Below are 11,284 nucleotides of genomic sequence, written 5' to 3'. Positions count from 1 at the left end.
TTGGACACATTCACATCACCTCAAACTCACCTTTCTAAATCTGACCTCCTTTACTTTCCTTCTACTTCTCCTCCCTCCTCTGATCTCTATCTTGGTGTCCTTTGATGCTATCAATCTTTCTTCTGCAAGAAACCTAGGTGTTATTTTGGACCCTTCCTTCTCCTATTCTCAACACATCTTTTCACTAACACGTACTTGTCATTTCTTTCTTAGCAACATCTATAGAATCCGCCCTTTTCCATTTACTTATTCCACTGAACTCCTGGTCCAAGTTCTTGCTCTGTCTAGATTGGATTATTGTAACTGTCTCCTCGCTGGTCTCCCTATTTCAGCTATTCGCCCTCTTCAGCTTATTCAAAATTCTGCTGCTCGTCTGGTATTTTCCCAAACCCGCTACTCTCACGCTACCCCTCTGCTTCGCACTCTCCACTGGCTACCTATCTCTGCTCACATCCAATTTAAGACCCTTTCTCTTGCCTATCACTCTATTCATCATACTGTCCCATCCTATCTCCAATTCCTCATGTCTCCTTATATTCCCTCTCACCCTCTCCACTCATCCTCTACTGGCTGACTTGTTATGCTTTCTCTTCACTCTCCTTCCTCCCGTGTTCACTCCTTCTCTTCCCGCGTTCCCCTGTGGTGGAACCAGCTACCGGTTATCCTCAGGACTGTTCAGTCTTTTACTGCTTTTCATCGTCTTCTCAAAACTCACTTATTCAGTCTTTATTTGTAAATTCCTGTATTTTTGTATTTTCTTTATTTATAATTATTTTGTATATATTGTATATATATTTTTGTTTTGCCTTTTTATTGCCTGTAATTTATATACTTTTATATTTTGTTTAATTTTCTGTAAGTCGCTTTGGAGAAAAACATCTGCTAAATAATTAAATAATAATAATAATAATAATAGAGTTTTAAATCTCATCTCACGAACAGGGGTCGGAATCTGTAACGGCAGCACAAAATGCTGCTAGTTATGTAAGCTACAGATTAATGAAAATGTTGGTGCACTGACAATGGCCATAGTACAGCATTTAAATCCAGGCTTGAATGATCCACTCTCACTCAGTCCTCACTCAGGCAAAAAACTTTTTTTTTTGGCTGATTTCCAGGTTGTTCTGGGGGTTGGGGGTTGGGGGTTGGGGGTTAACTTGACTTCTCTTGTAAAGAAAATAAACAATAGGGGGCCTCATAATCCCAATATGCACATACATACATATTTTCTTAAATATATTAGCAGTTTCATTTTCCTTTTTTTAAAAAAATTGTAAAGCTGTTTTATTTTATGTTATCCACTTTCTTATAGCAATAAACCCTCAAAAGAGGGCTTTACCTTTTGGTAAGGCCCTTCTCATTATGTTAACGGCATGAGGCGGCGCTTACCAGACTGTAAAGCCCTTTTCTTCAGATTCTATTACTTATACAACAGTCAAATACCTTGCTTAACTGTCCAATAAAACATGATTGAAAACAAATAGTTTCCCTCTGTCCTGTCTGTTTAAACAGCTTGGATATAGGTTTACACTCTCTGCCTCTGAGTATTTCTGTATTTCACTTAGTACACTTGTGATTTTTCACAAAAGATCAGAGTAAATGCCCCTTAACACATGCTATGATATTCAGTACATAACATTTAGTGAGAATTATATAAGCACAGAAGATTACTTCATGTTATAATTGCTTCCAGGACTAATAAAGTCAAGTTTGACTGCTAAGGAAATTTCATGTCCACTATAGAAAATGTAATTAATCACCAAAACAGGTTGACATTTGTATTTCTACTAACACATACCTTGCTTTTCAAATTGCTGAGTTGTTATTTCCTTTTAAACAAATTGGATGTGCACACTACCTCTTTGCAATGATTATCGTTATTAATGTTTTATCATACACTGCTAAAAATACCTTTAACTATGAATTTTATTAGTAATTTAATGGCTACAGCTTTAGACATTATTATTATTATTTATTTCTTAGCAGACGCCCTTATCCAGGGCGACTTACAATTGTTACAAGATATCACATTATACATTATTTCTCATTATACAGAAATCACATTATTTTTACATACAATTACCCATTTATACAGTTGGGTTTTTACTGGAGCAATCTAGGTAAAGTACCTTGCTCAAGGGTACAGCAGCAGTGTCCCCCACTGGGGATTGAACCCACAACCCTCCGGTCAGGAGTCCAGAGCCCTAACCACTACTCTACACTGCTGCCCGTAGGAAAAATTGTGCCAGTTATAATTTTCACCTGCTGGGCAACTCTCTCACAACCTTGTACTGTATTGTGTTATAGTTCATGAACACTTTATATATCATTAAACTGTTTTCAGTCAATTCAAGACAATATTTTGATTGATTTATGTGTAGAGTATAATTTTCATTCTTAGTATTTAGCTAGAGAGGTTGCTTAGAAGTTTATTAGGGCTCAATCAAACAATTAGGAAAACAATCTGTATGTACTGTATATAGATTATACAGGGTCTGGATACTTTATCAGGTACACTCACCATGTGTTAGTGCTGTCATATTTGGATTAATGCCTCGACTTCATCACATAATGAGTCATGTTGCATTAGCAGAGACTATATCTATATCTGACAGGCAGTTGTTTACAATATGGTTAAAGGTAAGGTTTTGTGTGTAGTAGACATGGTGGTGCCAGTGACAGCGACTGCACCTGGGACATCGGGGTGCACTGTATCTGTAACTTCTGAGCACCCAGTTTGTGGATGAATATTCATAGCACTCCCTTTAGTGCATGCAGGAAGCTACAGCTAGCCCCTTTCCCTTGACTGTCATCTTATGCCAACTGACAAGCTGGTAGTTCCTCTGTTTAATCTCCCACAATACAATTGGTAGTTATGCCGAGACAGAACCTTGCTGTTCTACAGTCTTTCATTATTAAAAGCACTGCAGTCATCTGTGCAATCTGAATGCAAGTTGTAGTTTGCATACAAATAAAAAGCAGCAGTGTCATAGAGCAGAAATTTAAACAACAATAACAATTCTGGTAACAATCTGTTAAAAAGTTAATAATTGGTTACTGGGTAGGAGAAACAGACCTGGAATTGGGTATTTTACAAGAGGTGAGTTTTTGATTAATCCGTCCCCCCTTTAATAGGGTGACCAGATATCCCGGTTTAGCCGGAACAGTCCCGGTTTTCCACCAATGGTCCCGGTGTCCCGACACTGCTCAAAATCTTTAAAATGTCCCGGTTTTGAGCCACTTCATGTAGCGCGACACACTCTAAATATCTTTTGTCAAAATAACATAAACAACCTCTTTTATGGCAGCTGCAGTGAAAACAAAATAAAATAAAAAAAACAAGGTACTAGTGTAATCCAGAACATTATTTTTTATAAAGTGATTAACACAGGCATACGTGCTTATTCCTCAGTGCTCCTTGGGTTTTCATTTAGTTTATATTCAATATGAATCTACAATTGTGTGTAATATGGTAATTTTGTAGCTGTTCAGTTTTAGTGGGATTTAGCCCAGACAGAACAGCGAGAGATTACAAGCATCCAAATCTACCAGGTTAAACCACATCAAAAACGTCAATTAATAAAGTCTGACTCGGTGAATAAATAAAAAAAAGAAAGAAGGAAAAATGCCAAAACGTTAATGTATTTTTATGATTTAATTTATTTTTATTATTGAACTCAATATAAAAGTATGCAATACATATAACACAATATGGCTACTTAAACTAATCAGCCACAAATTATACACCTTGGAGTGTACTGAAATTAGCTAGCTGCTTAAAAAGAGGGAGAGGATGGCTATTTAAATAACCATTAAAATAGCCTATATTTAAGAGATTTAATTAGTCTTATCAATTATTTAACAATGAGTCCCGGTTTTGAGCTTTGAAAATTTGCTCACCCTACCCTTTAATAAGCAAATATGTTGGTCTATTCTCCAAATGCTTATGTTGAAACAGTGTCGTACACTACACTGTGACTGCACAAACACTAAATGCTTTTTTTATTCTTCAGTGCCACAGGAAATGTGAAGGATATTGGCAAACACATCCTGGGAGACATACTCTAAAATCACTGAAAATAAGGTTTTTCCACTTGCAGGCACACAAGTTTTTGAGCAAACAATCCTGACAGATTGAACACTTTAAATATTACAATATTTCATCTGCTTTCACAAGTTAATGGCAGTACTCAGTTGCCACTCAGTTGCATGAAACACTATTTCTAAGCCAGGAGAAACTTACTTGAAATTATTACTATTTTACTTATCTCTAACTGATGTAGCGAGTATCCATTGTGTTTTTTAAACTTAGAAAAGCTTTCAATTACTGGTTATATATAACACAATAGTCGTAATTCCACAGATGGCACAGTAATACTACAGCAATTACTCATGTCCTTAGTAATGACGTATTCTGAACCTCACAGATCGTCTCAACCAAAATCAATGTATTCCTAATAAATTGGAGCAGTCATTATACTGTGGTACTGTAGGATCCTTACAACTCTCAATCTAATAGTGGCTTTTACAGATTTACACAGAAGAAAAAAACCTTTGCAATTAGATCTTCTGCGGTGGGTATGTGTCTCACTTTGCTGTCGGCATGGTCATTTATCAATCAGGAATTGCCACTATGTTGGATGTCAATGCTTAAATAAAGCAAACGTCTTCTTTTTCTTTCCACAGTGCAAAGTAGTCAACTGACTTTCAAGATGCCCTGGATATATTTAATTTTAATGCACCTATTGCTGTGATGGCAATTGACCATGTTAGCATTTTCAGACTTTAGCAATCGACTAGGGACTAACCTGTTAGACATCCTTACAGAAACGGCTAATAGGTTAAGTTACTGAAGTGACCCTGGTCGGTAGAAGTCAAACCCACTGTACCACAGTGAAACATAGCTCATATTAGTCTAGCTTGAACCACAAATCCAGCTTTTAACATTAGCAGAGTTGTTGCAGAGCGATGTGTCATAAGTTTAGCGGGATCCAGAAGGCACATACATTTAGGCACAACAATGTGTTTCCTAGGTAACATAATTATGATGATGTGCCGTTAGTCCACTGTTTAATAAGGAAAATGTGAAATCAGTTGAGCGTATCCAGAAATAGGTATCACAATAGGATTTGTTTGTCTAGTAGTTCTCTCCAAATTATTTTTTTTACTGAAATTTACAATACAAATCAAATTGTGAATGCGATGTAAAGTGAAGATCCATTATTTCTAACACAAATGGCAGCTTTATAAATTATTATTTATTTTTTAGCAGACACCCTCATCCAGGGGGACTTACAATTGTTACAAGATATCACATTATTTTTACATACAATTACCCATTTATACAGTTGGGTTTTTCTGGAGCAATCTAGGTAAAGTACCTTGCTCAAGGGTACAGCAGCAGTCTCCCCCCACCTGGGATTGAACCCACGACCCTTTGGTCAAGAGTCCAGAGCCCTAACCACTACTCCACACTGCTGTAGTGAATTTTGTTAGTGAACTTGGTCACAAATTACATAACAGTTTGCAATTGTGTTTTAAGACCCATAATAGCAGGTTTGTCATTCAAACTATTTGTATCTTTAAAATATTATTTTTAAGGAAAAATAATATATAAAGCACATAAAAAATAAAAAAGTTAAAGTTCTAAATTCCTGTATTGTTTTTTTTTTCTTTGAGTTTAAAAAAATTAACTATATAAACGATTTTTAGGTTTAAGATTCCTGTCCACCCAGCGATACTAATTTTGGAGTGACTGCTGTAGTTTGGACACTAGTATTTGGATTGTTTGTGGAGGAATCCACAGTCAGCTGGGGGTGTTTGCTGGACTTGCAATATTAGGGAGGGGTAAATTAATCCCTGTAGTTTTGAGCCTCAAAAGAGCTCCGGTGTTTGTAGCTTTTTCCTGCTAGTGCTTTGCATTGTGGGGTTTGTCAAACTAAAGCCTTGGCCTCCACCTCCTGATTTCTGGAGTGACTCTTTGTTTTTCGGCACATATCCTGTTTCACAACACTATAAGAGGGAGCTCCAACATGTCTCCAGCATACACAAAGAAACATGTTTCTTCATTTCTTTTTGAGAAACATTTTGGGGAAACATTTTCAACAACACGTTACCATTTCTGAAAATGAACTAAAGCTTTAAAATAACATTGAGCAGTGCCACTGAGGTAATATATTTGATAGAAATGGTCTATCCTAAAATTGAGCATTTTAGTAGCTGTGTGAGTTGCTATCTTGAATAGCAGGCAGTATACTCTTGAAAAAAAAAAAAGTTCCATTTACAATTCAAGACAACAAAGAGTGGATTTTAATTATGACAACAGAGGTGATAGTTACCTGATGCAGCAGAGTATCATGTACTGAACGGCCAGGGACGGGTCGTGCATAAAAATCATTTTTTTCTCTTTTCTTGACATGTATTTTGTTTTAGACAGATGGCGCAGCTTATATACTGTAAATCCTATTGCTGTAATTTGTTTTCAGTTTTTATTTCAAAGATGTAATTAATTGTTTTTGATTTCTCAGACCAATACTCTGACAAACATGACTACCAACATTTACTGCAAAATCTAAATAAAAAAAGTTAATTTTACTGCTGAGCTATGTTAAATTAAAAGATGCGTACTTAGAATTATTGCCGTATAAATACCATCATCCTGATTCCTGTTCCATGTGAAAAAAAATTCCCCTACTAGTTTACACTGCTTGTTCAGGCATTATCAATCTTTGTGGAAGTTGTGTAATCCTGTGTATGAATAATGACCAGATTAGACGGTTATAGACGGATTTGACTTCCAATTAGATAGAAGCCTAAAATTAATGACACTTTTTAATCAGTTTAAAGGAAATGAAATGATTAGAAGGATGAAACCAGTGATCATTTTACTACTTGAGGAAATGAAGTTCTAGAGTGAAAGTTTTAATAAAAAAAAAGAAAGAAAGTTACACTGTGCCCTGTTGATCCCATATCAATATAGTATACTCTTGTACTTGGGGCTTAAAGTAGTTTACTCCAAAGAGTACATTATTATTTTATTAAAGTTACAAAACTAAACTGAACAGACATTTAATTGAAGGTGGTTTAAGTAAGTTTGTAACTTGAAAGGATGTATTTTTACCTTTTGAAAAAATTTACACAAGAAAATGTGCCCCATTGAGCCAGTATGCAATTGCATCGCAGTACAAAGTAAATGGGAGATGAATGATACAGACCTGTGACCTGTGCTGCTCATTGTTATGTTATTGTTTATGAATATTCCATAGTTCATCATTAATGTGTTCTATGATGCATTGTTAAATCTGATTTGCTATGATTAACCTTTGACATCCCATCCAAGACAGTCGATCCATGTTCCACATACACATTTCCATTGTTAGGAATGTCACAGCAGGGCATACCACAAACAGTCATTGCTATAGCACAAAGTAAAACAAATAAGGACCCTCAGTTAACCGTGAAATTGGCAGAGAATGTAAGAATCATTTTTTAAACACAGAGAATAAATGACCACTCTTATTCCCCCTTCATATCTGATAACGTCACATAGTCTACAGTGATCTCACCATGGAGATGTCGTTGAATTCAGGACCATGGTCGACACAGGGCCCAGGCAAGTGGAAATGGACGTTGTAACTGATAACAATCTTTATAGTCAGGTTTTATTTCAACTTTGTCTGTGTGGTCTTGGGATTACAATCGTAGGATTATAACATTATTAGTTAAAGGCAAGTAAATTATTTTATTGAGCCATGAAGTCTGGTCTTCCTTTCATTGGAAATCACCTCCAATTATTTTGAATCCTAAAAACAACAACCAGCCGGACTGAACTCTTAGCAATTCAAAGTACAGCTGCATTGTTTCAATAATAAAATAGATCTCTGATAGCACTTTAATGAAACCCAGAAGCCTGATGTTATTAAAGATACATAAACCTAGCCATGGTTAATCTGACGGAAAGATTTCCCATAGGGGGTTCACGAAAAACTCAAATACTGTCACAGCTAAAATCAAAGGTTCTTAAAATGTCAGTGAGCTTTATCTGTCATTTCAATTAAAATCCAGCTTTGATTTTTTCATGCTGATAAATAGAAAAAGGAGCCATGTATTATTAGCTCTTTTTTTGCAAGCTTTTTTAAATGTTGCATAAAGGTAAAATATTACATTATTAACAACTTCTTTAATAAGTATTTCTGGACCAGTCATTTTGCATTGTTAAAGAAAGAAGCTCCCTAATTTCCCTGTAATTTGTTAAACCAGAGTAACAACTTGACCATGATTCTTTCAGTGTCACTTGTGAGATAGTAATGTCTGTTTGTTGGTATGCCATGCTGTGACATTCCTAACATGTGTATGTGGTACATGGATTGACTGTGTTGGATGGGATGTCAAAGGTTAATCATAGCAAATCAGATTTAACAACGTGTCATAGAACACATTAATGATGAACTAAGGAATTCTAGCTAACAAAATAATTCCATACATTTTATGGACTTTTAAAAAAAACCCTGCTGGTTAAAGAAAGTTCTCAGCTTGCTTGCCTTGTTTTCAAGGAAGTCTGTTACTATTTTACATCCTTGGCTATTTCAGCCCAGCAGTGGGTCAAGGCATGCCAGTCACTAGGGGAAACACCTGTGAAAGGCCATTGCCCTCAATAGGTAAGTCAGTGGCAACCCATATACCAGTGATTTCCTCTGAAAATATTAGTTAAAATGCATACTATAATTCTACAATATACATTACCAGTTTGTTCTGCTAGTTCTAGAGTTTTGAGCTTTATGGGTGGATTCTCATTAAGTCATTAATGTTTATTTAGCCTTTGAGGTATTTCAGTCACGATGAATCTTTAAAACTAGATGAGCAAGGTCTAAACCTTTCTTATAAATTCGGTTTGAAGAGATGTTTCAAATTTTTCCCATTTCAGTCTTATTTATATGATCTGATGATCACACACAGTTTTCCCTTTGATAAGGAATGATGTATGAAGTAAAACTAAAAGTTAAAAAACAGATGAATACAATGTCCTTTGGGCTCTCATTTATATCCTACAGCAACAAGAGGAGGCAGATTAATAATGGGAAGTGTGACACTCCCGATTGAAAATAATTATTTAGACAGGAGACACTGTAGGAAAAAGTAAAGGGATGGTTAACTTTGAGATTTATGCTGGGACCAAATCAAAACTTTGACAACCCACTAATCGCACTTAACAAAACTGTATTTAATAACGTTTTCTTTTTATGAGTAGAAGAAATAAGATACAAAAAAAAGAAAATGCTATTTATAGAATACATTGACTATTATATGTAGAGTATAGTAATTATCCTGCTTTTTGTCGTTTGGGTAGTTTGGTGGTTTTCTTTCTGTAAATTAACACTGTATATACAGACAGTTTCTGATTAGAGTATTTGGATTCTATGCAAAATTAAACATTGTTGTGTATGTTCTTTAGACATTTTGACCTTTCAGGCACCTATAGGCATATTTGCAATTAAATAACATCTATTGTGGGCAATAAAATAATTAGTTTCTTTTGAAGAATATACATGGCATGCTAAGTTCGAGGCAAGATTACTTCATGATACATTTTTAATAGTTCCCCCAGTAACTTCATTGATCCAAAGGTGATTTGAGCATTAAATGCACTAATATTTCTGTATTAATATTTATTTCATACCTTAAATCACTATTTCTGAATATTTTAACAGCAGTCGTGCATTTTAAATCTTCATTCAATCATGTCAGTCATCAAAATCCCACAATTTATTAATTACACAATTATTATTAAAACGAGACTGTGTGGTCCAGTGGTTAAAGAAAAGGGCTTGTAACCAGGTGGTCCCCGGTTCAAATCCCACGTCAGCCACTGACTCATTGTGTGACCCTGAGCAAGTCACTTAACCTCCTTGTGCTCCGTCTTTCGGGTGAGACGTATTTGTAAATGACTCTGCAGCTGATGCATAGTTCACACACCCTAGACTCTGTAAGTCGCCTTGGATAAAGGCGTCTGCTAAGTAAACAAATAATAATAATAATAATTAATTACCTTTTCTTTCCCACAAGGTTAACCCTGGCATAGAGCACACAGAGCCAACTTTGCAACGTTTTGGTATGTTTAACATACCTGTGTCAAGGGAAAGTGTGTTTGAAACAAACTGGAGGTACTTATAAGCTTTTGATGCCTTTGTAACTACACTTGCTAATTTCTGTTTAAATCTATTAATGTGTTTGTGATGTCACAATCTACTATTCCTTTGTATTTAAATCTTCAGGCATCATGATTTTAAGTCTATTCATCCATGTATTTTCCTTTTTCCTTCTGTGTTGTACATTATCTAATTTTATTTCTCTTAAAACTACAGATTGTAGGCCATTCGTGTTATGTTTCTTTTTTGTAACGTATTTATCTATTGGTTCATTTACTTTTTTATGTCTTATATTTGATAGGTGATTCTGTATTCTTTTATATAATGTACCTGCCTTGCCAACCATAAACAAGGTTGCTAGTTTTGTTAAGACTCAATATTTTTTTTTTTTCTATTTGCAATTTCACTATTATCTTTACAAATATATTTGCATAATTATATATATATATATCCTCCACACTCAACAACTGTTAGCACACAGGCTGCCCTTTTATGATCCCCAACCCTGCAACAATGTAATAACCAGAAGGTTTCCCGGCCAATCAGAGGGCTGCCAGCACATTAATTCACCCCCTCCCCACCCCCCCCAGCTCCGGCCAGGTGTGTCCAGTGATCCCTGGTATGAAATGAAGATCATAACTTGTTTAGTTTCTTAAAATAAGCTGTTTAATTAAATGTTGTATTTGTAGTGAACAATTGGCTCTACAGACGTCTGTGTATTTTTAAGTGCCAAAGTGCTAAAAAGAAAACATAACAAATTGGCAGAAACAATGTGGAGTCATTTAAATCCAACAGCCCTAGTATTCAGTAGAGCCAGTTCATTAAATAAATAATTGGTTCTTAAGCCACTATGCTGGCAGAAAATATGTTTGGAAATAATGTGGCTTTGAGTCAACATTTTACATGAACAAAAATAATAATTAAGCTAATTTATTAACTTTTTGAGAGACATTGGCACAGCTAAAGTTGTATTTGTTTCATAACTTAAAGCGGTTAACTAAATTAAATACATTTCTTCACTCTTATTAGTACATCTCCAAGTGATCATATAATCAGTGATCCTGGTACTACTTATTTTCACAGAGAGTTATTAATGACGTATTCAGCCTATAACAGACATTTGAGGGATTTTTTTTTTG

Source organism: Acipenser ruthenus, chromosome 26 (genome assembly GCF_902713425.1).
Source record: "Acipenser ruthenus chromosome 26, fAciRut3.2 maternal haplotype, whole genome shotgun sequence".
Classification (NCBI taxonomy): Eukaryota; Metazoa; Chordata; class Actinopteri; order Acipenseriformes; family Acipenseridae; genus Acipenser; species Acipenser ruthenus.
This window is presented reverse-complemented; position numbering follows the sequence as displayed.